Source organism: Lepidochelys kempii, chromosome 3 (genome assembly GCF_965140285.1).
Source record: "Lepidochelys kempii isolate rLepKem1 chromosome 3, rLepKem1.hap1, whole genome shotgun sequence".
NCBI classification, from domain to species: domain Eukaryota; kingdom Metazoa; phylum Chordata; order Testudines; family Cheloniidae; genus Lepidochelys; species Lepidochelys kempii.
The window spans coordinates 110,003,174-110,025,111 of record NC_136382.1 but is presented as its reverse complement, the minus strand read 5'-3'; the positions used below and the strand labels follow the sequence as shown (position 1 = coordinate 110,025,111).

Genomic DNA, 21,938 nt, shown 5'->3' with positions numbered 1-21,938 from the left:
TGAATCTGATTCTCTGCTCTGAGCGGTGTCTGGCCAACTCACATCTGGTTGGATACCTGGTCAGAGCACTGACCTACTTTCTCTCTAACGTTCACATACCTTCCAGAAAAAGCCAATTGGATTCCACTCTACAGTAGTTTCCTAGGTGGCCCAACTAGGCATAGAAACATACGGCCAACCTCCTCCCCCAAAAAGACAAAACCAAAAATCCTGCAGCATTTGCGTATTCTGTAGACCTTTGAATAGTTTAAAATAATATTGAGATATTGTGTTCCTAAACAATACTGCTCAAGAAAAAAAAACTCTGTGGGGATGGAGCCCTCGAGACAGGAATGCCCAAAACTTTCCCTGTGGAGAGTTACGGCCTTTTCTCAGAACTGGTTTATAATTCTGAGTAAAGTGCTTCTACCATGCATGAGGAATATTCTCCTTTAACTCATGGAGTAGAGGCTCATGTTTTTGAAACACTAAATCTTAATTTCATTTTCTTCCAGAAAGTATGCAAGCTCTCAGGGCTACACCACACCTAATATGCACTGCATCTTATCTGATTTGTCTTTTTTTAAATTTTTGATTGCCTCAGGTTATATCCCCTCCACCCACGCACTCTCCCCTTCATACATACCAATGACAGTGTGTATATAAACAGCTGGGAATTGTTATAATGAATCATTTTATATTATACACAAAAAGCTACATTAAAAGAATGTTAAGGTTGCAAAGCCAAGCGTTCAAATGTTAGGAAATGGTAGAATTAAGGTTGCCAGTGCAACCTTAATATGCATTATGATACAGTCATTAATTACATGATCCCATAGTATTTTCTCCACAGGAAGTTTTTAATGTAGTTTTTTGTGTAATACATAATACACTGTCCCCTGACACAGACTTGTAAACTGTAGACTTTTATGGGCCTGTATCTTACAGTGTGCTGCTTCATGGTATGTAATATATCGTTAGAGGTCATGGTGACATAGTTGGAGTAATAGAGTCTGATCCTCAGAAGTCTTAAGCACCAACAACTCCAAATGAAGTCTAACAGAGTTGTGAGCATTCAGCCTCTCTGATAGTCCCATAATGTTTACAAAGGAATTCTAGCTATACTCCAGCAGTGTCCTCAGAAAGAACCACCCCACCATCAACCTCAGCCTGGGCCAGTCCACACAAGAGATCCACTTCCTGGACACTACGGTGCTAATAAGCGATGGTCACATAAACACCACCTGATACCAGAAACCTACTGACCGCTATTCCTACTTACATGCCTCCAGCTTTCACCCAGATCACACCACACGATCCATTGTCTACAGCCAAGCTCTATGATACAAACACATTTACTCCAACCCCTCAGACAGAGGCAAACACCTACAAGATCTCTATCAAGCATTCTTACAACTACCATACCCACCTGCTGAAGCGAAGAAACAGATTGACAGAGCCAGAAGAGTACCCAGAAGTCACCTACTACAGGACAGGCCCAACAAAGAAAATAACAGAACGCCACTAGCCATCACCTTTAGCCCCCAACTAAAACCTCTCCAACGCATCATCAAGGATCTACAACCTATCCTGAAGGATGACCCATCACTCTCACAGATCTTGGGAGACAGGCCAGTCCTTGCCTACAGACAGCCCCCCAACCTGAAGCAAATACTCACCAGCAACCACACAACAGAACCACTAACCCAGGAACCTATCCTTGCAACAAAGCCCATTGCCAACTGTGTCCACATATCTATTCAGGGGACACCATCATAGGGCCTAATCACATCAGCCACACTATCAGAGGCTCGTTCACCTGCACATCTACCAATGTGATATCTGCCACCATGTGCCAGCAATGCCCCTCTGCCATGTACACTGGCCAAACCGGACAGTCTCCACACAAAAGAATAAAAGGACACAAATCAGACGTCAAGAATTAGAACATTCAAAAACGAGTCGGAGAACACTTCAATCTCTCTGGTCACTTGATTAGAGACCTAAAAGTGACAATTCTTCAACAAAAAACTTCAAAAACAGACTCCAACGAGAGACTGCTGAATTGGAATTAATTTGCAAACTGGATACAATTAACTTAGGCTTGAATAGAGACTGGGAGTGGATGGGTCGTTACACAAAGTAAAACTATTTCCGCATGTTTATTTCCCCTTCCCCCACCCCCCACTGTTCCTCAGAAGTTCTTGTCAGCTCCTGGAAATGGCCCACCTTGATTATCACTACAAAACGTTTTCTTCCCCTGCCCCCCCCCCACTCTTCTGCTGGTATTAGCTCATCTGAAGTGATCACTCTCCTTACAGTGTGTATGGTAACACCCATTGTTTCATGTTCTCTGTGTATATAAATCTCCCCACTGTATTTTCCACTGAATGCATCCAATGCAGTGAGCTGTAGCTCACGAAAACTTATGCTCAAATAAATTTGTTAGTCTCTGAGGTGCCACAAGTACTCCTTTTCTTGATTTTTCTGTTATTCCTGATGACTAGAGAAAAAAATATGTAAGAGAACGAATAAATGAAAACATACATAGTAAAAAAATGTTAAATTGTTTTATTTGCCTTGTGTATTACTTATAATAAACTACATACAACTGCTGTATTTTAAATTCTTGCACTTAACTTTTGAGTGCTTAACTTTACAACTGTAATGACATCCTTTTAACATAGCTTTTTGTGTGTAATTTACTAGGTTTTTAAAAAGGTAAACTGAAAAAAACATTCATCATATGACATTATATGGTCACCCACGTGGCTCAAAAGTGTGAGAACTTTTAGATCCACTGTACAGTCCTCTGCCACTTGCACCAGAGGAGTCACTGACAGCAGTAGTGGATTGTCATCATCAATGTGGACCAGCACTATTAGGGAATGAGACACACAGTTTGCCAGTGGTTTCACAGATATTTCCTGATTGCAGGGAACTGTGAGACTCAAGAATTTGGGTTCCATTCCAGGCTCTGGAGGGGAGTGTTCTCTAGTGCAGTGATCTCCAAACTTTTTTGATCGCGCACCCCCAGTATATGTATATTTATTAATGTATAAATTATATATATGTACTACTGTACTAATATATTGTGTAAATTATAAAACATACATAAAAATAGAAATTAAAAAACGATAAGCTGAAAAATAATATTTTAAAAATTTTTTTTATTTTATTTATTAACTGTACAAAAAACTTTTGCTCTCACTAAAAAAATTAATAATATTTTTAGTGAGAGCAATGTGATTGAGTAGGCTTTATTATTTTTGAAAATCTTGGTTTAACACTTTGTGATACAGTGGACATTCAGGCGTGTGGTGCGGGGTCTGGGAGGGAGTTAGGGTGTGGGAGGAGGCTCAGGGCTGGGGCAGGCAGGAGGTGCAGAGCACTTACCCGGGGCAGCTCCTGTTTGGTGCAGCGGGGGGGTGCAGATGGCTCTGCGCAGCGCAGCACCACCCCCATGGCCACGATTCTGGGAGCTGCCCCCCTCCTCCGCCCCGGCAGCAGGGCCACCCGGAACACAGAGGCTTTAAAGGGGAAAGCGCCGTTCTTTCCGGTGGCTGGCTGCACGGCTGCCCCTGCTCCTCCATGGGCCGGAGGACTCAGGGCCGCCCCCCCTTCCGCCTCCCCCCCCCACGGTGCTCCTCCTGCCGCGCCGCCCTTTTGCTCCGGCGGCACCCCCCAATTGATCGTCTTGTGCACCCCACTTTGTGCACTAGAGCAGTGGTCTCCAAAGACATTTCCGCCCATTCCCCACAAGATACCTGTTTCCTCCCCATCCCCTGGAACCTGTCTCTGTTCTATTTCCATCTCTTCCCCACCCCTGGCTCCTTGTCCCAGTCTCCTTACTGACCCAGTCCCAGCTGCCACTCCTCAGGCTTCTCGTTTCAATCCCAGTCTCCTTGCCCAGACAGTCCTAGTGTCCCCATCATGGCTCCTTGGATGATCTGTCTCTCCCTTCCTCCCTACAATGGCTCCCAGTCCTAATCTCCCTCCCCAGGCTTTTCACTCATTCTCAGTCTCCCCCAACCTCTTCCTCCACCCCATTCCTTGCCCCAGTCTCTTTCCCCAGCCACTCCTAGCTCTCCCCCAGTTCCTCCTCAGATCTGTCTACCTCCCTCTCCCACTCCCTAATCTGATTCCTAGTCCCAGTCTCTTTGTTCAACAAGTCCCAGTCTCCTCCTGCCACTCCCTCCTCCTCTGACCTCAATGTCCTTCCCCAGCCAACTGGCTTTAGTCCCCCCCCCCCAATTCCCTCATAAGCTCCTTTTCCAACCTTCCTCCTCACCCATGGCTTCCAGTCTCAGCCTCTCCTCCAACTTTGGATTCCCACTCTTCGTGCCCAGATAGTCCTAGTTGCAGTTTCTCTCCCACACCCTCTCCAGTCCCAGCCTCACCAGACTCCTTGTCCCAATACACCCCTTCACCTCTCCCTGATCCAGCTTTTGCCCCCTCTGCATTCAAATCATATGGATCCCTCCTCCATATTGCCTGGCTGCCAGCTGCAAAGGGAGAGATAGGTTCCCTGCTCTCACGTTCAGTACCCAGACCACACTGCCTGTAGCAGCAGGAGAGTGGGGCTTTGCCCCTGTAGCCCTGGGCTGGAGCATGCTCAGTTGCTCTGAGGGCCTGGCTCATGAATAGTCTGGACAGCACAAGGAACTATGAGAAGCTCAAGCATCCTGAGTGAGGAGGGAATCTTCAGAGATTTTTGCCGCTAAAATCAAATTAGTCTCTACTGAGCATGTGAAAATTGCAATTTTTCAAAGGCTGGTAACTTTGGGCATATTTTCACAGGGATGGGAAAAGACATCCCTGACACAAAGGCCACCAGCTGCTAAATTTCAAATCCTTGCTCCAAAGCATGGGGGTGCTAAAGCTGTTCAAAGAAAAGGTCACCAAAATTTTGTAACACGGGCAAAACATTTTTCCTTCGCCTCATTCCCAGAAATGGCTGAACCATTTTGGTTAAAATTTCCCAAAGAATTTCAGCCTGATAAAGACACCTGGTATGCAAAATTTCAGCCCAAATGGTTGAAGTTTGGCAAAGTTATAAGCATCTAAAAACAGGATCTTATAATGGGAAGTGTCAGGAAATCTTAACAACCGGCTGGGCTACCAGTCTCGCCTATAATTAATCTGGTTCACAGACTGAAACCAGAAAGAATGACAGCTGTGTCTCACCTTTTCTACTATTAGAAATAGATCCCTTTTGAACATACAAATGGGAAAAATGAATATAGATTCATCCTTTTAAAACACAAGTTTTTAAAAAATTACTACATTAGAATATACTTTTAAAAAACTAAACATATTGTTATGCTTAACCATTCTCAGATTATGTGTACATGCCTACTAAAGACTATAATTGTAGGGAGTTATTTTTGAATGAAAGTGAAAAGGTAGTGGAGACTGTTGCTTGTTCTTTGATCTGAGCTCGTCTCCAATCTTCTCTGATATGGAGCAATTACACGTATTATGTAGCCTACTGTCAGATTATTTTCATTGTGCTCAAAGTCTTTCATGTGGTTTGTCACAGGACAAAAAGAAAACAAGATATAGGATATTATTTATTTCTGATACATCATTTCTATGCAAGACTGTCACAAAGTGTATCACAAGAGTTGAACATTTATCTATCTATGGTATTTATATGGGATTTATCATTACCCCTATTTTACAGATGGGGAACTGAGGCACTGAGAGACTTAGTGACTTGCTTATGGTCAACCAGGAAGTCTGTAGCAGACAAAGGAATTGAGCCTGGTTTCTTGAGTCCAAGACCAGTGCTTTTAAACCATCCATCTGATATAAAGCTTTGTACACTAGAACCAAAATTCACATCTGGTTTTTGAACCTAGTTCAGAGGCCCTCACATCTGTGGTGGACGGGGGTTCATTTTAGTATGACCTGGTGTTGGTCAAGGTTAGGCTGCAATAAAAGCAAAATTCAAATCCACATCTGGGATTAGATTCCAAATCCTCCAAAATGCCAGGGTGCTCAGGTCCAATGTTCTGTTCATAGCTATCTGTTCAATACCATCACATGTTTCTAACCAAACCTTTCTCTAGCATAGTGGTTCCCAAATTGTTTAGTAAGGCAAGCCATCAGCTGCATAATGTGTCTTTTTTGCGACCCACCCGGAGTCCAAATTTTGGGGGGGACCCCAAAATCATAGGACTCCACTCTTCTCCTCTGCCCACCTCCTCCTCACCCCGCTGATGGGACACTGACCACCCACAGCAGCACCCTCCATCCTGGCACCACAATCATAATCTCGGCTCAATACAGAGCAGAGGCTGTGGGGTGGGTTGGAGAGCAAGCCTGCCCCACACTAACCCGAAAGCGGCATGTCCTGACCTATGGAGCTGAGCCTGGCTCTCAACTCTGGGCATTGCCATCTGATGCATTTAGAATCCAGCACCCCTATGGTTTGGCCCAGCCACCCCTCTGTCATAAAAGAGGAGTGGCAGGGCCAAATATGTGAATGGTATGGTGATTCCTTGTGCCAGGTGGCAACTCCACTCATTCAAATCTGGCCTGGCAACCCCACAGTCATGACAGAGGGACAGATGGGCCAAACCTGAGTAATGCTGTGACCTCGTGCACCAAGTCAAAACTCCCAGTGCAGGGAGACAGGCCCAGCTTCGCAGGACAGGAACCACCACTGTGGAGGTGAGTGCGGAGTCACTCTCCAACGTCCTCACTCCTCTCAGGGAGTTGCCTCCACACTGGGCCTGTGACCTCCCTAGAAATGTCACGCGATCCAGCATCTGGGTGGAAACACTGCCCTAGCACCTTAGGGGTGTTTGGGGCCAAGGTTTGGTTTGAATACATTTCAAAATTAAAAAAAAATCCTGAATTGCATTGGTCTTTCTTCTCTTATGCACTCCAGAGTGTTATGGTGAGGTGTTGCTGTAATTGGGAAAAGAAATCATACAGTAGACAAAATTATTAGTTGTACACAGCGTAGGGGTTCTGGTTTGAAAGGAAGCCTTCAAACCTTTATATAGTTTTGTTAGGCTTGTATTCTCACTCCTTGAGCCTTACTTTACATGTACGGTTTCAATTAACCTAAAAATAAAAACTAAGCTCATTGTAAACTGTCAGATTTTGCCTGGTTTGAAGTGAAAACGACATATAACCACAGTGCATAGATGCAAATAGTCACATCTATATGAAACAACTGAGGTATCATTTGCACCTGTATGTAGAGAGCACCAAGCACCAGAGCAGCATCAATAATTGGCATATTTAACAGCCAGATTTTCAGTGAATAAGCAGTGCTCAGTAGGCAAGTCACTGAAGAGATTTACAGCCCACTGGTTAGATTGCAGCCCTGTGTAACTTCCAGCTACAATGTCAAGCTGACATCTAAAATGAAAATGTGGATGTTTGACTTCAGCAACTCTGGAATAATGCCAAGACCTCTCCCCTCCTTTGGCATAAATGGAGACAAATCTTTTAACTGGCTCTGGATTACCCATCACCAGACCCACTTGTTATTACTTATCTCATAAAAGGAACATGAGCTGCTCTATCATACATGAACCACAGTTAGCACTGAGTCCATATTGATCGAACAGAACTGAGCATTTCTCTTTTAACTACACACACAAACACTCTAAAATACAGTATTTTAACAAGCCTCTCTCATCCTGAGGAGGTAACCAAGATTTACATGTACTGGTATGACCACATTGTAGTGTCCAAAAGGCAGCAATTCGGGCAGATTGTGTTAGCTACACTATCAGAAAGAATTTTGAACTCTGGATGTTGAGACACCTGACTCCCATCTCTGAGCAGTCTGTCTGGTTTAACGTGTATGGCAGTATTTGTCCCTGATAGTACCCAATAGTTATCTGGAATTTTCCAAACGCAAATATATTCCTAACCATCCCTTTCCAAGAGCATATTTGCATGTTTGTGCAATTGTTCCCAACAACACCCATCTACTGAGGAGATCACTACACTATCTAGTCCTAAAACTAGAGAGAAATAGTCCAAATGAACTCTTTCTAGTAAACAAAATACTTGTCAATCTTCTCCCTAACAAGATTATTGTAGTGAGAGAGGCAAGGTTCAAAATTCCAAGGTCATCTAGTCTGACCTCCTGCATAACACAGGCACATAGGACTTCCCTAAATTAATTCCTGCTTGAAATCTAATAGCCATGGTTGAACTAGACCACCGCTTTTAGAAAAATATCCAATCTTGATTAAAAAATTTCCAATGATTGAGAATACACCTCCCCCTTTGGTAAATTGTTCCAATGGCTAATTACCCTCACATAAAAAAATGCATCTTATTTCTAGTCTATATTTGTCCAGCTTCAACTTTCAGCCACTATACATTCTACATTTGCCTGCTAATTTGGAGGGCCCTTTATCATCAAATTTCTATTTTGCATGTAGGTACTTAGAGACTGATCAAGTCATCCTTTAGCCGTCTCTTTGATAAGCTAAATAAGCACTGTAAGGCATGTTTCCCAATCCTTTTATTATTCTTGTGGCCATGAGCTAGCCCACTGGCTCCACCCCTTTCTCCCGAGGCCTCACACCCCCGAGACCCCTCTCCCCACAGCCAGAGCCACAAGTCCCCCGCGGCCTGAGCTGTGCCAGCTGGTCAGCCCCAGCTGTGCTGACCCACCCTGGGCCAGCCCCAGCCACCCCAGTTGTGCCAGCCCAAGCTGCCTCAGCTGGCCCGACCCTGGCTGGCCGGCTCGACCTCCAAGCTGCCCTGAGCCACGTCGGCTGGCCCAACCTCCACTGGCCAGCCCAAGTTGCCCCGGGCCGCTGCCCTGACCCCCAGCCCAAGCTGCCCCTGTCCACACCAGCCCCTGGCTGCTGGCTGAGCTCCAGGTTGCAGCTGGAGCTGAGCCCCCAGCCCACCAGCTTCAGGGCTCGGGGGCGGGGAGCATGGGTGGGGCCACAGCCATGGTCAGGGAAAGTTTAGCCTTCCCTGGCCTGATACCTTCCGCCCCTGCTTGTGGCTCTTCTCTGAACCCTCTCCAGTTTTTCCAACATCCTTCTTGAAGTGTGTCCTCCAGAACTAGACATAATTTTCCAGTAGTGGTCATACCAGTGCCAAATATAGAGGTAACAACCTCCCTACTCCTATTTGAGATTCCCCTGTTTATACATCTGTGATGCTTCCCAGGGGTACCCAGGGGCTGCAAGGCACCTTGCTACCACCCGCCCTGAGTGTGAGGAAGCCTTGTCTGTGCCTCACGTGGATCAGATCCCCAACTCCACCAGCCACGGGCAACACGAGCACTGCCCTCTAGGCCTCGCAGTCCCTGCGGTTACTCTACACGTTAGCAATTGACATATTCCAACCTTTGAGCTCTCCGAGCAGCTCCCTGCACTTTCCAGCCTCTGGTCCACTGGACCCTTGCAATATTCACAGATCTGCAGCTTCCAAAGAAACATTACAACTCAGCTTACCAGTTCCACCTTCAATCAGTGCTCCACTTAACACACAGCACTTAGCACAGAGTTGCAAGTAGTAGCAAGTAGAAGTATTGGAAACAAAAGATTACATAAAAATAAAATCATAACACACATTCTAGACCCTTGATTTAATTAACAAGATATTCTCATGTGGTACAGAATATTGCTCACCCCAAATCCTTGCTGCTCCATCCAGCTGGGCTAGCTGTGACCCTCTTTACATGAAGCAAGCATGCAGTCAGTTTGCGTCCTAGGTGAAGGACCCAGTGTGTCTCTTTGCCCCAGGCTTAGTTTGCAAAAAAGCAGACATTGTGAGGCATACAATACAAACTACACAAATGGCCAAATAGGGAAATAGGTGTCAGTTACCTATTACCAGCAGGAGAGTGAGTTTGGGGGGGTGGGGGGCAGAGGGTGAGAAAACCTGGATTTGTGCTGGAAATGGCCCAACTTGATGATCACTTTAGATAAGCTATTACCAGCAGGAGAGTGGGTGGGAGGAGGTATTGTTTCATGGTCTCTGTGTATATAATGTCTTCTGTAGTTTCCACAGTATGCATCCGATGAAGTGAGCTATAGCTCACGAAAGCTCATGCTTAAATAAATTGGTTAGTCTCTAAGGTGCCACAAGTACTCCTTTTCTAGTTACCTCTTGGTTACCTGCCTTAACTCCAAGACCTTAAGAACATAATTTTCAAGATAGATACTCTCTCCTCATGCCCTATGCTACCAGCACTCCCAGCTATCTTCGAGACACCACTGACTTCCTGAGGAAACTACAATCCTTTGGTGATCTTCCAGAAAACACCGTCCTAGCCACTATGGTTGTAGAAGCTCTCTACACAAACATTCCACACAACGATGGAATACAAGCCATCAGGAATAGCATCCCCGATACCATCACGGCAAACCTGGTGGCTGAACTTTGACTTTGTCCTCACCCAAAACTATTTCAGATTTGGAGTCAATTTATACCTTCAAGTCACCAGGATTGCTATGGGTACCCGTATGGCCCCACAATATACCAACATTTTTATGGCTGACTTAGAACAACGCTTCCTCAGCTCTCGTCCCCTAACACCCCTACTCTACTTGCGCTACATTGATGACATCATCATCTGAACCCATGGGAAGGAGGCCCTTGAGGAATTCCATCAAGATTTCAACAATTTCCACCCCACCATCAACCTCAGCCTGGACCAGTCCACACAAGAGGTCCACTTCCTAGACACTACAGTGCTAATAAGCGATGGTCACCTAACCACCACCCTATACCAGAAACCTACTGACCGCTATTCCTACCTGCATGCCTCCAGCTTTGATCCAGACCACCCCACACAATCCATTGTCTACAGCCAAGCTCTACGATACAACCGCATTTGCTCCAACCCCTCAGACAGAGGCAAACACCTACAGGATCTCTATCAAGCATTCTTACAACTACAATACCCACCTGCTAAAGTGAAGAAACAGACTGACAGAGCCAGAAGAGTACCAGAAGTCATCTACTACAAGACAGGCCCAACAAAGAAAGTAACAGAACGCCACTAGCTGTCACCTACAGCCCCCAACTAAAACTTCTCCAGCGCATCATCAAGGATCTACAACCTATCCTGAAGGATGATCTCTCACTCTCACAGACCTTGGGGGACAGGACAGTCCTTGCTTACAGACAGCCCCCAACCTGAAGCAAATACTCAACAGCAACTACACACCACACAACAAAAACACTAATCCAGGAACCAAACCCTGCAACAAACCCCAGTGCCAACTCTGTACACATATCTATTCAAGGGGCAGCATTATAAGACCTAAACACATCCATAGAACCATAGAATATCAGGGTTGGAAGGGACCCCAGAAGGTCATCTAGTCCAACCTCCTGCTCGAAGCAGGACCAATTCCCAGTTAAATCATCCCAGCCAGGGCTTTGTCAAGCCTGACCTTAAAAACCTCTAAGGAAGGAGATTCTACCACCTCCCTAGGTAACGCGTTCCAGTGTTTCACCACCCTCTTAGTGAAAAAGTTTTTCCTAATATCCAATCTAAACCTCCCCCACTGCAACTTGAGACCATTACTCCTCGTTCTGTCATCTGCTACCATTGAGAACAGTCTAGAGCCATCCTCTTTGGAACCCCCTTTCAGGTAGTTGAAAGCAGCTATCAAATCCCCCCTCATTCTTCTCTTCTGCAGGCTAAACAATCCTCAGCCTCTCCTCATAAGTCATGTGTTCTAGACCCCTAATAATTTTTGTTGCCCTTCGCTGGACTCTCTCCAATTTATCCACATCCTTCTTGTAGTGTGGTGCCCAAAACTGGACACAGTACTCCAGATGAGGCCTCACCAATGTCGAATAGAGGGGAACGATCACATCCCTCGATCTGCTCGCTATGCCCCTACTTATACATCCCAAAATGCCATTGGCCTTCTTGGCAACAAGGGCACACTGCTGACTCCTATCCAGCTTCTCGTCCACTGTCACCCCTGGGTCCTTTTCCGCAGAACTGCTGCCTAGCCATTCGGTCCCTAGTCTGTAGCTGTGCATTGGGTTCTTCCGTCCTAAGTGCAGGACCCTGCACTTATCCTTATTGAACCTCATCAGATTTCTTTTGGCCCAATCCTCCAATTTGTCTAGGTCCTTCTGTATCCTATCCCTCCCCTCCAGCGTATCTACCACTCCTCCCAGTTTAGTATCATCCGCAAATTTGCTGAGAGTGCAATCCACACCATCCTCCAGATCATTTATGAAGATATTGAACAAAACCGGCCCCAGGACCGACCCTTGGGGCACTCCACTTGATACCGGCTGCCAACTAGACATGGAGCCATTGATCACTACCCGTTGAGCCCGACAATCTAGCCAGCTTTCTACCCACCTTATAGTGCATTCATCCAGCCCATACTTCCTTAACTTGCTGACAAGAATACTGTCATCAACATCAGCCTAACACCATCAGGGGCTCGTTCACCTGCACACTGAACAATGTGCTATGTGCCAGCAATGCCCCTCTGCCATGTACATTGGCCAAACCGGACAGTCTCTATGCAAAAGACTAAATGGACACAAATCTGACATCAGGAATCATAACATTCAAAAACCAGTAGGAAAACACTGCAATCTCCTTGGTCACTCAATAACAGACCTAAAACTGGCAATCCTTCAACAAAAAAACTTCAAAAACAGACTCCAACGTGAAACTGCAGAACTGGAATTAATTTGCAAACTGGGCACCATCAGATTAGGCCTGAATAAAGACTGGGAGTGGTTGGGTCATTATAAAACCTAAACCTAATTTCCCCAATACTAATTTCCCCCTACTGTTACTCACATCTTCTTGTCAACTGTCTGAAATGGGCCACTCTCATTACCACTTCAAAAGTTATTTTTCCTCGCTTGGTATCCTGCTGTCAATTGAATTGTCTCGTTAGACTAACCTCACACTTGGTAAGGCAATTCACATCTTTTCATGTATTTATACCTGCTCCTGTATTTTCCACTCCATGCATCTGATGAAGTGGGTTCTAGCCCACGAAAGCTTATGCCCAAATAAATTTGTTAGTCTCTAAGGTGCCACAAGGACTCATTGTTGTTTTTGCTGATACAGACTAACATGGCTACCACTCTGAAACGCCTTTATTATTATCCATACATACAGTTTGCAATGATTTTGACAACCAGCAGGCAATTGGCTCTTGGTAGAGACTTCAAATGTTACCTTCTGGTGAACTATTATGTAGATATCTGATCCAGGATATCCCCGTACAACTCTATGCACTCCCTGTACTAATTACCGACTGTGACTACTAAGTCTACTTTAGAGTCACTGCTACCCAGCATAGAGTCCCCCATCCTGTAAAGATGGCCTACCTTCTTTGTTCCTAGATGTATAGCTATATATTTGGCTGTATTAAATGCATATTGTTTGTTTGTGCCTAACTTACTAGGCAGTCCAGATCATGCTGTATGAGTCACCTGTCCTCTTCATTATTTACTACTCCTTTAATCTTTGGGCCATCTGCAAACTTCATCAGTGATAATTTTATGTTTTCTTCCCGCTCATTGATAAAAAGTACTAAATAGTGTAGGGCCAAGAACCAATCCCTACAAGACCCCACTAGAAACTACACACACTCAATGATGATTCCCCAGTTACAATTACCTTTTGAACCTATGAGTTAGCCTGTTTATAATCTGTTAAATGAGTATCACATTGATTTTGAAGCTTTCTAATTTCTTAATCAAAATGTCATGCAGTACCAAGTCAAACTCCTTACAGAAGTATAAGTGTATTACATCAAACACTATTACCTTTATCAACCAAACTTGTAATCTCATGAAAATTATATCGAGTTTGATCTATTTTCCATAAACCCAGCTTGATAGGTATTAACTGTATTACTCTTCTTGAATTCCTGTATCAGCTATTCTGTTATTTTGCCTAGAATCAGTGTCAGGCTGAGAGACCTGTAATTACCCAGCTCATTCTGTTTACCTATAAGGTCTCAGACCCAGGCCTGGGAGTCCCTGGAAAACTGCCACATGTTGGCTTCCACCCACTGGCTACTGAAATTAGGTGGGCCGAGAAGCTACTAGGGCTATAACCTCAGCCAAGGCACTACCCACAGGAGCTCTGACAGGAGGATTCCCTGGTTCCACCAACTGGTCCAACTGTGCTAGTTAAGCCAGGACAAGGAACCGGAAGTTTGCCTGGGCAACAAAGTAGTTCCATTAAACCTTGCTTCTGCCTGCTCCCTTTACTCAACCCTGTTCCTGCTCTGCTCCTTGCTCTTGCCTTATCCCTGTCTTTGCTCCTGCTCTGTGCTTGATCCTTGCTTCTCCTCCTGTCCTGGTGCCTGGCCACCAGTCCTGGCACCAACTCTGGCCTCCAGCTTCTGACCCTTACTCTGGCATTTGGTATCTGAGCTTGGCTATGACCCTGAGCTTTGATTCCTGCTTCTGACTCTGGCTTGACCCCTGGCTCTGGTAACTGGCAGTTGACTCTTGTGGTGACCCTGGGTTCGTTCCCCAACCTAGATTCCTGCTCTGCCCTCTAGATCTGACTGCCTACATCTAGTCTATAACATTACCCTTTTAAAATATTGGAACTAGGTAGATCAGTGCCTATCCTCTGGCAAGAGCAGGAAATTGTTCACTGGGCATGCAGTTCTCTCACAAACAGGAAAAAACTGTCACATCACATTCTCTGTACAGTTAGCTTCATGAAGGGAATTATTCTGAGGATAGAGAAGCTAATTTCACTCTCCTCAACCCATGGGCAGAGCGCAGGAGAGCTTTGCTACCCTTCTGCAGCTGCTACCTCAGTCTCTGGGTTAGAATAGGGTTAGGGTTAGAATAGGCTCTACATGGGGTTTGTGGCCATTGGAACTGCATAATCATGGACCTAGTGGCCAACCGTCCACAGCTCCCTTAGAGAGCATTCACCCTGCCCCCACCTCTCTGTACCTTAGCATGAAGCCTAGCATGCAAAGGATGTAAAGTACCTCTGTGCACCGACTCCAGGGCTGGCTCTAGGTTTTTTGCCGGAACGCCGCCCCTGGAACTGTGCCGCCCCAAGCACGTGCTTGCTTTGCTGGTGCCTGGAGCCGCTCCTGTTCGACTCCACAGCTGCCCAGCCCTCCATGCAGCAGCAACACCACAGATCCTGCCTTCCGGGGCCCCTATGCCCTGGGCGAATGTCACTCAGAGAGAAGAATCTGTCCTATTCTGAAAAGTGCTAGGAAATAGTTCAGGAAATGCTGTTCGTACATATTCACAGTACTCCTGAACTCTAAGAAGAATGCTAAACTATGTGTGACCGATCTTCATGTATCCGCATGTGAATAATATCAAGAGAAGTGGTTGGCTTTGTAGGGGAACTCATACGTATAGTTGTAATTTAATGTCCACTAGAATGGGAAGACAAACACTTGGGGGAGGGAAGATCAGAAAGGTGTGTGTTTTTAAGGTAGGTAAAATCCAGGGCGTGTCAATTGTCGCCCTGCCTCACTCAATTCTCTGAAATGATCAGACAGCCCTCGTCTGAGTTATGCTCAGGCATTTTTACATCACTGTGGCAGGTGCTTTAAATTTACACCCATCTTAAGGCACTTTCACTCTGCTTGAGCAGGGCCTGATATGTTACCTAATTTTAGTTTTCCCTTTATAGTAAACACAGTATACCTAAATTGTGCAGTAAACCAGAATTGCTATGATTTTGGACAATGTTTTCTCTGGGGCAAATTCTGAACCCATACCTGGATCCAAGTAACAGGATGGGTGTGGGCCGAATTGTGGAAACAGATGAGTAGCAGCAATCCTCTTCCCAGGCTGTGGTATCTCTCCACCGAGGCTATTTCAGCTCAGTGGCTGAAGTAGTCACCATGGCACTTACCTAGCCCTTCCTCGGGTGAGGATATACATAAGAGCATGTCTTCCAGCTCCACCATTACTCCAGAAATCCACTGTGCGTTGCTAATGTGCACCCCACACCATGGGTGTCATGCGGGGGAGGGGGGGGGGATGGGGCCTTCCCTCCCCAAATTGCAAGCCTCAGGCAGGCGTGGAATTCCCCTCCCCCGCTCATGCCCAGCCTGATTAACCTGACTGGAGCTCCCCCTGCAAATATAAAAGTCAATACTACACCTATGCCCCACATCTAGGTCCAGCTACCCCCTTACCCGGTAGTATTGCATCACTTCCACCCCCAACAGGAGAGCCTGTGTTGTATTTGGAAAACTCCCAATAACCCCAATGGATAATTAATATTTTAATTCCTTTTCAGCAGTCAGTTAGAGGGGAATTTTTTTTTGTATCCATACCACTTTGGATGCTTTTAATTAGGTTGTACAATTTCACAAGCTATTTTCTGTTAAGTGTAATAATAGCACAGATAACACTTCAGATGTAATGTGACCATTAGCTCTTCTACTATTAATTCCTAATTTATTATCTGAACCCTCCTTTTCATTGGATGGCAAACGATGGTATGTTTGCTTCTATCCCCTATGTTTTTTCCCTGTTGAGCTTCTCTCACCCCTCTCTTTTGGAAGCCCCTTAAAAAAAAACCAAAAAACATTTTCCTGGGCATACTATCAGAAAACTCTTTTCCGTACTCTTCAGAAACTGCAGTGTGCAATCAGTTTAAGATGATGCAATTTCATGCTGATCTGTTTTCCCTTCCTGTGTGCATTAAAAAAAATAAAGCAATATTTATTGGTGGGCACTTCCTAAAATTATTAGGAGACAGTTATATAGCATCTTTCATGCCAATGCACCTTACAAGTTAATTATATGTTGTATTATATATGTCCAGAGTTATTTATTGCTTGTGTGCGTTTTTAAAATGCATCAGCAAAAACTGATCCATACACATCTGCATAATTTAAAACTTACATGTATAGGTTTTAGAGCTGGTCAAAAGCTGCTCAAAAACAGAGACATGAAGGGCCTAATCCTGTATGGTACCAAAGTACCAAGTGTTGCTTTGAGATGCTGAGTGCCTTCAGCTCCTACTCACTTCAGGGACAAAACCAGGGAATTTGAAGGTTACTTACCATCCTTACTGTATGATACTGCTCTAGTTATTTCACAATGTCTCAATTTAAGGACAGCACACTGGCCCTAATTTTAAATTGCTTGGTTTTTGACAGTTTGCGTCAGAGCATTAATGTTAAAAAAAAAACTGTTTAACTTCCTTCATGAAAGCTTGCTGATCATGTAATGCTTGACAAAGCAGAATAGCTCCATTAGAATTATGATTTATTGTAAATATGGAAGTATTAAGCATGACTATTATGGATCTTAAAATTGCACGGAAAAATCCATTGAATAACAAATTATGTGAGCTGTCATATTTATTAAAGCTCAATAACTCTATCATATGCATTTCTTTTTAAAATGCCAAAAGCAATTAAACCACACCACATCTGCTTGCCAAATTTCATTTGAAATTAGACAGGCCAGTGCAGTATGTCACTTATTTTAATATTAAAAAATAGAAACAAAGAAAAGAGGTAGGAGAAAAAGGAAGAGTATCCAACAAAGCCAACTACATACAAAGTAGCCAAGACAGACAAAAGCAAATAAATATTACACATGGAATTATTAGGTCTCCAACAAAGTTCACATTGCATACTAAATAGCATTCACACAGGCTTCATGCATTAGCAAACATTTTTCATTTGAAGTTAAGGCGCTGATTCAGCAAAGCATCTAAGCACATGACTAACCTTAAGCATGCGATTGTTTTACTGAATTGGGCTCTAAATGAGTAAAGGCCAACGCTGGAGCAACATCTCCATTCCTCAGATTTGATATAATCAAATATTTTAATTTCTTCAAGTCTCAAAGCTGGTTTCCACACAAGAATTTATATCCAAACATCAGAATCAAGCTCCAGGGAGGAAGTTACACGGTGCCTGTGAGTAAGTGGTAGATTTGAGCTGGAACAAATCCAGATTGTGACTTTAACTGTGGAAGTACTAGCTGCTGCCATGTTTGTGTCTGAGTTGCACTGTGCAAGGGTTCTCAAACTTTCTGGACCATTTCATAAACTGTATCCACCTCCCTTTTATGATGGTAGAATATGCCATGTGGATATTGCTACACAAAGACATGAATTTAAAAAAGATTTACTACATAGCAAATCAGGAAATAAGTGGAGAAGTTACAGGTGTGTTGGTATTAGGCAAAAAAATATGCAGCCCAGTTCAACTCAGACTCTTATTGGCAAGTAGACAAAAGCATTCATGTTGGCCTTTATCTTTTGTTAATCAGATTCCATCAGGTCCACAACAACTTATCTTGCTTGGACCAAACATTCCTTGGCAGCCCAGACTTCCCATTGGAGGGGCTGCTATGCTTAAAATAATTCATTCTGGCTTTCAAATTTTTGCAGTCTTCCTGTGAGAAGATCCTCACTGTGCTAGTGCCACTGTTATGTTGGATCATATTAAAGAACTTCTGTATTAAAAATCACAAATGAGTTTGATTCCTTATAGTTTAAATTCCAGGGTATTGCTAATTAAGAGGTCTCTTGGGTTTTGGTACTGTTTCTCCCCTCTCTGTGTGAAACTTGCAAGCTGCAGATTGTGTTAGTACATCCTAAGACAGAGTCTGTTCTCAAAGCAATACTTTGTAACTACTCACACAGAGAGAAACTCAAAGCGATACTTTGTAACAATAGAAACAGCACCCAGAGACTCCCTGCCCTTTTGTTGTATTCCTCTCGCTTTGTTAACAATTGTGATTAAAATGGAGATAGAGGATGTATGTGGATGGATGCTTGGTGTAGATAATAACTGAATGATCAGGGAGGTGCCAGCCTAAGAATCCGGTGTCCATTGGCCAAAGAAGGTGTCCAGTGGAAACAACCAGAGGACCCCCGGAGGGCAGACTGGAATCCACCAACAGCCTCAAGGATGGGAGAACCGAAGAACAAGATAACATCTAGCACCACAGAGCCGTCAGGAATGTGCCATCTGCTGATTGATTCAGCAACAGCATGATGAAGCAATTCCCATAGACTGGCATAGGAATAAATTCCTATAAAAATGGACTCTAGAAACTGAGAACTTTGGGGTCTGATTCTGCAAACCAACTTCCAGGAGCATCAGATGAGCATCTGACAAGGCCCTGCTCCCTCCTCATGTCCAGGCCACCGGGCCAGTGGCTTGGCACGAGCAACTCTAAGGCTGGTAACTATGATGCCAACCTTGCAGAACCTGTGTGTGTGTGTGTGTGTGTGTGTGTGTGTGTGTGTGTGAGAATAAATATGAAATTGAATGGAATGTTATAGCTATAACTGCTTACTATGATTCTTTCTGTATTCACAATAAATGTGGCATTTTGCCTTTTCCTCTTTAATAAGATCCTGCTGGTTTTTATTTTATTGGTATACCACCACCCTCACAAGGTTCTTGGAGAGGGCAGCTTTGTGCTGGTTTCTACCAATGGTAGTTTCCATCCACCAGCAACTGTAGAAGACATCTGGCATCTTATGGTGGTGGTACTGTAGAACCTGCCAGTTTTAACTAGAGATGGTTATCCATTATCTAGCCCTTGTGCTTCCTGTGACCCTATGGCATTCTCATACTACCCAAAATATTGTCTATATACTCATGTAACGTCAAACTTACCACCTTCCTTGGGTTTGGCTTTACTGGGCACTCAGATAATTAAAAAGATTATTAACCTCAGTCTAAGCATTCTCTCCAAGCCTGGCAGTTTAAGTTTTTCTGCAGAACCTCTTTTTTGGTCCCTAGTTCCTTCTCATGCTCATTTCTTACATCCTGGTAAGTTACCAAGCCACACCTGCCCCAAAGTCAGTAGAAGTGACTCCGCAGTTTTATGCAAGGTTCTAGGATGGTGGGTCAAGAGAATATTCCTGCATCCCTATACTATTTTATATTCAACTCCAATTACACTTTAAGAAAAAGTCTCATAAAAAGTTATATATGCAAGTATAGTTAAAAAGAACAAACCCATTAACAAACTGAGAAATTCTTGTGTAAAATTCCACTTTTACACCCCACAGCACGCCGAGGCAAGTAACACCATGATCATCAGACTTTCCTAAAAGATTCACAGCTATACAATGACAAAAACAACTATATGTTGGAGTCTCACTATCAGCTACCTTCTCTTTGGTCACATGATTTTGTTTCTTCCCCTACGGCTAACTTCCTGCCTCCACAATTTCCTGCCTTGAAATGCCCCAGAGTATGATCCAGTTTTCTTGAAGGAAGATTTTGGGCTGATGCTACTTTTAGTATATTCTCTTCCGTCCTGTACCTAAAGTGCTGCGCTCCAACTTCAGTGGTTGCTAGAAATTTAAAGGGAAGAATAAATGTAGAGGGTTTACTTTTTTTTGCTATTCCCATACATAAAACCAAAACACAACACAAAAGGGAAGTTGTGATCATTATACAGAAAACAGAACAACCAGGCAGTTACAGTCACCTGCCATCTTGGGACACTGCACATTTCCATCTGGTTTTTAAAGCATGGCTTCAGCCCCCTTGTGGCTATCATTTTCCATCTTAGCATGTTTGTGAGTTTCTGGTCAGAAAATGAAATGAGAGCACTTCTCAGGTCACCATTTACAACATGTCACCTCTTTGTACTAGTCAGGGCTGATGGTTCCTGTAGCTCTCAATACTGTGCTGCAGGTACTAGGGCAGTAGCTTGCAATACAATGCTGTGGGCTTGTACCAAAACAATGCTGCAGCCTCCCAGCCATGCGCCAATAGCTCTTTCATAGAATGCATGCGTGTGCAGTGGAACGAGTTCTTCCTGGTGCATTTTCTCACAGTCCATTAAAAGCAATCAAGGGAAGGAGCAGGTTTAAGGGAATTAAGGGAAGGACCTCAGCATGACCACTGACAACTGAGTCTCGACCTTAGGTAGCTTTATCAGGTAGGGGCACACTTCCCAAAGACAACTGAGCTGGTTGATGGGCTAGGAATCAAGTTCTCTTGGCCTGGTGTCTGGAGACACTGTTGTAATTGCTTCAGGAAGGTTTAGTAAACAGGCAGAATGGTCAGGCCACTGGACTGAGTCCCAGGAGAGATCAGGTCTGCCCCTGACCTGCTGGGTGACTTCAGGCAAGTTACATCACCTGTTTCCCCTCCCAGTTTTTGGATGAAATCTTAGCCCCAGTGAAATCAATGTCAAAACATCCAATGACTTCAGTGAAACCAGAGTTCCACCTTTTATCAGTCTTGTCCTAGATCTAGACTGTCTCTTACTATGCATTTGTACAGTGCCTAGCAAAATGGGGCCCTTATTTCTGTTGGGGCCTCTAGGTGGTTCAGGAATACAAACAGTAAAAACACAAACACCAAAAATTTTGCCTGGTGGGTGAGTTCAGCAGTTTAAGAACTGGGGCTGCAAAAACAATTTTTCCTCGCATTTGAAACATATACGCTATTTAAATACATGGTCTTCCTTTACCCTCATTCTTGTGACACTAGGCAGAAGGTGATTAGCAAGGCAACAGGAAAGAAGGGAAAAATGTATTTAAAACATGATTGCACAGTGATAATTCAAGGTGAACATCAACCAAAGAACTATGAAGAGAGTACAGCAAAGAAGCAAATTGTAATCGGTTAAAACAGTATTTCCCCCCATATCGATTCAGTGCACAGCATTACTTTACATACAAAGCAGACTGAGCAACTGTCCTCTCTTAACATGTTCTACTCTTTGATTAAAGATACAAGCAAGGAAAAAAGGATGTAACAGTCAAAACAATGGCTGGACAGTAGTGAGAAATTGCATAACGTCATCTTCCTGGATGAAGAAAAGTGGATGTGGATTACCATGGTAATAGGCGTTTCTGGAACACCTGTATTTAGCACCTGAAGCCACAAAGTTACCTGTCTGGGAGCCATTTCAACAATGGAGAATGGCCCCATGCTTATTTTGGAAGATGCAGCACGGCTTTATATACTGCCCATTAAGTCTTATAGTAGTACTTGTTTTACATCTGTGCAACTACTGTA

General features: G+C 44.1%; 1 protein-coding gene across 5 annotated transcripts in view; it reads right to left on the bottom strand.

Moving 5' to 3' along the window:
• The window catches only part of PHACTR2 (phosphatase and actin regulator 2), a 222,309-nt gene that overhangs the window by 148,398 nt on the left and 51,973 nt on the right, over nt 1–21,938 (bottom strand). The gene's annotated exons all lie outside the window — the stretch shown is intronic.